We start from the raw sequence: 6,136 nt of genomic DNA, 5'->3' as shown, positions 1-6,136 counted from the left end.
CATAGCCAGGTTTGAGGTCTCGAGTATTTTTCATCTCACGAGGGTCTCAAAATGCTTTGGCCTTTGCTCTCTCAGCCATGCACACCTGAAGGAATGAATGATCAGGGGACCAGATCAGCAAAGCTGATTGGTACACTCTGGTGAGTCTCCAGTTGGAATCGGTTACAGCTCCCCTGTTCCAGGAGTGGGAAGTATCTAATGAGTGTGGTTAAAACTCACTGTAGAAAAAATTCCCTGGTAGTCAAAAGCTTAGGCCTTCGCGCTTTCACTGCAAGGGGCACGGGTTCGACCCTGGTTGGGAAACTAAGATCCCGCAAGTCGCGCGGCCAAAAAAAAAAAAAAAAAAATCACTGTAGACCTCCATTCAAGATGTCCAAATCCCTGGTGAAAAAAGAAATAGCCACTCTGTCAACCTGCAGGACCAAGCATAATCTAGCCGCTCCTGGGTGATTTATCAATATTAACATTATTATTAACTAACAACAGGCACTGGGTCTTTACAACATGCCAAGAAACATGCCAACCACTTTACAAGCATTACCCCTTAAATACTGCCAGCTACTCTATGAGGCAGGGACCACGGCCCTACCCCCCATGGTAGAACATATGCAAACATCAACCTGTGCTCCTTTCTCCATCCTGCCCCCACAGAGCAGCAATGAGCATACTACACTCACCCCCTCAGTGTAAGGATGTTCCAGTAGAAATATAAAAAGAAAAAGTCTATTCTCAGTTACCAAATGTGCTTATGGAACTCAAAGAAAATAACTTGAGAGAAAAGGGTGCATTTATGAAGAAGCAATTTATTTTTAATTTTTTACCTAAAAGAATTATAACAAAAACTAGCAATCCTCCATCCTACCCATTCCCACTCTCCCCTAGCCTAAACCTTGGGAGTCATAACTTTCAACTCTTTAAACTTATTCTTATGTTTATTTTCTTATTCCCGAATTATGTACTTATACTGCTGTATAGTGATTTCTCAATATTAAATATTTTCTACTGACTTTCTGTTATGGTAGATGAACTTCCACACCACCACCTCCACTTTCCCACCCTCCAATCTCCCAAAATAATTATAAGTTTTAGTTAAATCAGTTATTTACATTTATACTATTTTGATTGTGGGAATACTGTTTCACTTCATGGCCAAGTAGTGTACTATGATTACATTTCCTTCCTTGAATAATTAATTAGTAGACTAAAATTGTGGGGGTTTTCCCCACCTGGTAGAATGCCTGTCTCAAGATAGCAATAAAGATCAGCTATCAAAACAGAAAGTTATTTTTGGCATGCCTGGGTTTGTGGTCTGAAATTTTATATCCACTCTACCTATTTTAGAGATTTAAAAAATTGGGGATTAGAGAGAATAAATACCTTGCCTAAATCCACACAGCTGTTAAGTGGTAGATCTAGCATTAAAACTCAAGACTGTTCCCTTGAGGGCCTCTGTTCTTAAATGCTGTTTTTCCCTTGGAGATAAAGCCAACACACAGGACTTCCCTGGTGGTCCAGTGGGTAAGACTCCATGCTCCCAATGCAGGGGGCCCCGGTTAGATCCCTGGTCGGGGAACTAGTTCCCACATGCATGCCACAACTAAGAGTCCGCATGCCGCAACTAAAAGATCCCACATGCAGCAACGAAGACCCGGTGCAGCCAAAATAAATAAATAAATATTAAAAAAAAAAAAAAAAGCCAACACACAGACTACCATTTTCCAAGAGGTCAACCCCACCTGTAGAATCCACACACCTTTAAACCAGTGGTTGTCAAACTTTAATATGCGTAAGAATCACCAGGAGAGCTTGTTAAAACACCAGGGCCCCACTCCCAGATAGTATTCCAATTCAGTAAGTTGGGATGAGCCAGAGAATTTGCATTTCCTATCAGCTCTCAGGTTAAATGACACTGATGCTGCTTGTCCCAGATACTCTTTGAGAACCACTGGCCTAATAGAACAGGAATTCCTAAGGACTGGTCAGGGACATCCCATCCTGATGGGAAAAGAGTACATGAGACACTGCCCAGCCCCTGACCTCATGTCATTCTCCAAAGGCCCCTGACTGAGCCATTCATTAAGTCTGAAGAAGAAAAAAAGAGTGGGGCTTCCCTGGTGGCGCAGTGGTTGAGAGTCCGCCTGCCGATGCAGGGGACGCGGGTTCGTGCCCCAGTCCGGGAAGATCCCACATGCCGCGGAGCGGCTGGGCCCGTGAGCCATGGCCGCTGGGCCTGCGCGTCCGGAGCCTGTGCTCCGCAACAGGAGAGGCCACAGCAGTGAGAGGCCCGCGTACCACAAAAAAAAGAAAAAAGGAGTGATTTATCCACCCTGTTAAGAGTTTAGGTTTTGGTTGAGAAGAGCCACAGACATTCAGAAAAACCTGTTTCTGACACAGTACCTGAATCTGAATAGCCCCATTAATACTATAAAAAGTTACCAATTTCTTAAGGAAAACTCTTAGTATAAACCTAGTTGTGAGGAATAAGCCTCCAGAAAGGAAGACAGCAAACACAGAACCTGGTCTCTGGCTGGTGACCATCAAGTTACAATCAGCCACTGATGGCCGCTATGAAGCCATCAGTTTACTACAAGCACAGGAACAAGAGAGGTGCCATCTCAGTGCCTCCTCATGTTGGGAAGAAGTCACTGGGTTTAACTCTAGTGGTGAAAGGAGGCACCTCACCTGCTTCATCCCAAGAAGGAAATCCACAACTCTACCTTAAAAAAAAAAAAAAAATTTGGCATTTATAAAGGTCTACATCCTGAAAGAAAACATTTGGGGAGAAAGAGATAATACTGAACCCAAGAGAGCAGGAAGCCTATACACAAGTGGAGACAGTGAAATTGGCCCATACTTATGAAAAATATCAGAGAATTTATCAATTTAAACTAGACACATGTCAACCTATTGTGTACCTTATTCTATTTTCAGTATTCTACTGAATAGACTGTACAAGCTTAATAATATTTATCAAATCAATTGCTGACTACAAGCAGTTTGTCCTCGTAAGGAAGTAGTGGTTTATCCTTGTATGTTTTTACTCGTGTTTTCACAAAAACCTGTACACAAATGTTTATAGCAATTCTATTCATATTTACCAAAATCTGGAAACAACTCAAATGTCCTTCAATTGTTTAATGGATTTTTAAATTGTGGTATATCCATACAATGGAATACTATTCAGCAATAAAAAGGAACTAGCTATTGATACATGTAACAACTAGGATGAATCTCAGAAACATTAGGCTAAGTGAAACCAGCCTCTAAAGGTTATATACTATATGATTCCATTTCCTTGACATTCTTGAGAAGACAAAACCATAGTGATGGGGAAAAGATCGGTAGTTGCTGGGGTGAGGTGGGGAGAGGATGGGAATATAAAGGCACAGCACAAGGGAATTTGAGAGGGTGCTGGAACTACTCTGTCTGCCGGTGTGGTGGTGGTGACATGAATCTATACCTGTGTTTAAATTCACAGAGCTGGATAGCAAAAGGAAAAAAATAGTCCATTTTATGTAGGACAGTTGTTTTAGGTTTGTTGAATATAAGTGAACTACTTAAAAGTCACTTAGAAATATGTGAAGTTATTTTTTTTTTAAGCATAAAGAAACTTTAGATAACAGGAAGTATGGAGGTAGGGTAGTTCCAGAATTGGTTTGGGGACTCACTGACACCACCAGCGACATGAGCTTTTTCCAGCAGCAAGTTGGCTTGTCCGAAGGCTAGGACTGCTCCTGGTCACCAGATAACTGTAGCTGTTCATGCAGCTCATTCAGGTGGCACCATAGCCAGTAGAAGAGAGACTGTTCCTTTCTTTGTGATTCTCTCTTCTTTTTCAAGATTTTTTTATTGTGGCAGAATACACATAATATAAAATTTACTATTTTAACCATTTTTAACTACACAGCTCAGTGGCATTAAGTGCATTCACACTTTGTGCAACCATCACCACCATCCGTCTCCATAACTTCCTCATCATCTCATACTGAAACTCTGTACTCATTACATAATAACTCCCCATTTCCCACTCCCACTAGAGCCTGGGAACCACTGTTCTAACTTCTATCTCTACGAATGGCTATTCTAGGTACCTCACGTAAGAGGAATCATGATTGCATCTGCCCTTTTGTGTCTGGCTTATTACTTAGCATAATGTTTGCAAAGTTTATCCATCTTGTAGCCTGTATCAGAATTTCATTCCTTTTTAAAGCTGCATAATATTCCATTGTATGTATATATACATTTTGTTTATTCATTCACCCATCAATTGACATTTGGGTTGTTTATACATTTTGACAATTATGAATAATGCTGCTGTGAAGATTGGTGTTCAAATATCTGCTTGAGTCTCTTCTTTCAATTCTTTTTGTGCAGAAGTTAAATTGCTGGATCAAACGATAATTCTATGTTTAATTTTTTGAGAAACTGCCATACTGTTTTCCAAAGTGACTGCACCATTTTATATTCCCACTAGCAATGCAGAAGAGGTACCAATTTCTCTACACCATCACTAACACTTGTTGTTTTCTGTTATTTTAATAACAGTCATCCTAATAGGTGTGACGCTTCCTCTTCCAGTGCCTCTTCCTGTGTCCCTCATTGTGGTTTTGATTTGCGTTTCCTAATGGTAAATGATGTTGAGCATCTTTTCATATGTTTATTGGCCGTTTGTAGACAGTCTTTGGAGAAATGTCTATTTAAGTCCTTGGCCCAGGTTGAATTAGATTGTTTGTTTTGTTGTTGTGGATTCTTAGTTCTTTATATATTCGGTATATTAATCCCTTATCCGATATATGATTTGTAAATATTTTCTCCCATTCTGTGGGCTGGCTTTTTACTCTGCTGACAGCATCCTTTCATGCACAGAAGTTTTAAATTTTGATAAAGTCCAATTTGCCTAGTCTTTTGTTGCCTGTGCTTTTGATGTCATAGCCAAGAAATCACTGCCAAACCCAATATCATAAGGTTTTTGCCCTATGTTTTCTTACAAGAATTTTATAAATTTTAGGTCTTATATTTAAGTCTTTGATCCATTTGAGTTAATTTTTGTATATGTATTAGGTAGAGGGAAGATCTTATTTAAACATTTTAATTTTTATTTAGTATCATTTAAAACAATTATTCAAATATTAAATTTATCTTTACAAGCCCCTCAAAATAGTTCCTGAGCTTATCTAAAACCTTGTATCTTTTTTGGTTTTTTTTTTGTTTTTTTTTTTTTGCGTTATGCGGGCCTCTCACTGTTGTGGCCTCTCCCATTGCGGAGCACAGGCTCCAGACGCGCAGGCTCAGCGGCCCAGCCGCTCCACATGTGGGATCCTCCTGGACCGGGGCACGAACCCGCGTCCCCTGCATCGGCAGGCAGACTCTCAACCACGGCGCCACCAGGGAAGCCCTAAAACCTTGTATCTTAACATACTTCTTACAGTCTCAATACTGAGTTGTTCACAAAACAATTCTTACCCAAAAGGTACATCCAGACATTCCTCTAGGATCTGTTCAATAGAGTTTTCTATAATGAAGGAAATTTCTTTGCACAGTCCACTAGCCACATGTGGCCATTGAGTACTTAAAATATGGCAAGTGTAACAGAGGAATTTGATTTTTAATGGTATTTAATTTTAATTAATTCAAATTTAAATACCCTTGTGTGGCTAGTGCCTACCATATTGTACAATGTCCACATATAGTACAATGTCTAGATTCTCTTTTTTAAGTTTTTCCCCCAGAAAGTTATATACTCAGCTTTTTGTATTATTCTAGCTTTTCACACAAAAGCCTTCAGCACCTCACATTGATACTATACCCTTAAGTTTAAGGTTAGATCTAAGAAATGCCAAAAGAAAAATGTCCTTGAATTTCCTACAGAATTCCTATTAAAGAAATCATATATCATGGTAATCTCTGTTCCCTCTATAAATGCCCTTTATGACAGAGTCCTCTCATATCCAGTATTTTTAAAGCAATTTTTTCATCTTTTGGCATTAAGGTATGCTTCCTTGCACTAATAATAAGGTCCTTATAATCTTTCATCCTTCCCTTCTTTTCTTGGTTGCCCAGAAACCCAGGGCTAAGAAGAAGTACTTTTTGATGAATTGTAATTGTTCCTCTTAAACTTAGTTTTCTAGTTATAATT

The sequence above is a fragment of the Neophocaena asiaeorientalis genome, unplaced genomic scaffold (genome assembly GCF_003031525.2).
Source record: "Neophocaena asiaeorientalis asiaeorientalis breed wild unplaced genomic scaffold, Neophocaena_asiaeorientalis_V1.1 scaffold217, whole genome shotgun sequence".
Classification (NCBI taxonomy): domain Eukaryota; kingdom Metazoa; phylum Chordata; class Mammalia; order Artiodactyla; family Phocoenidae; genus Neophocaena; species Neophocaena asiaeorientalis.
The sequence above is the reverse complement of the archived record's forward strand: the minus strand, read 5'-3'. Positions refer to the sequence as shown.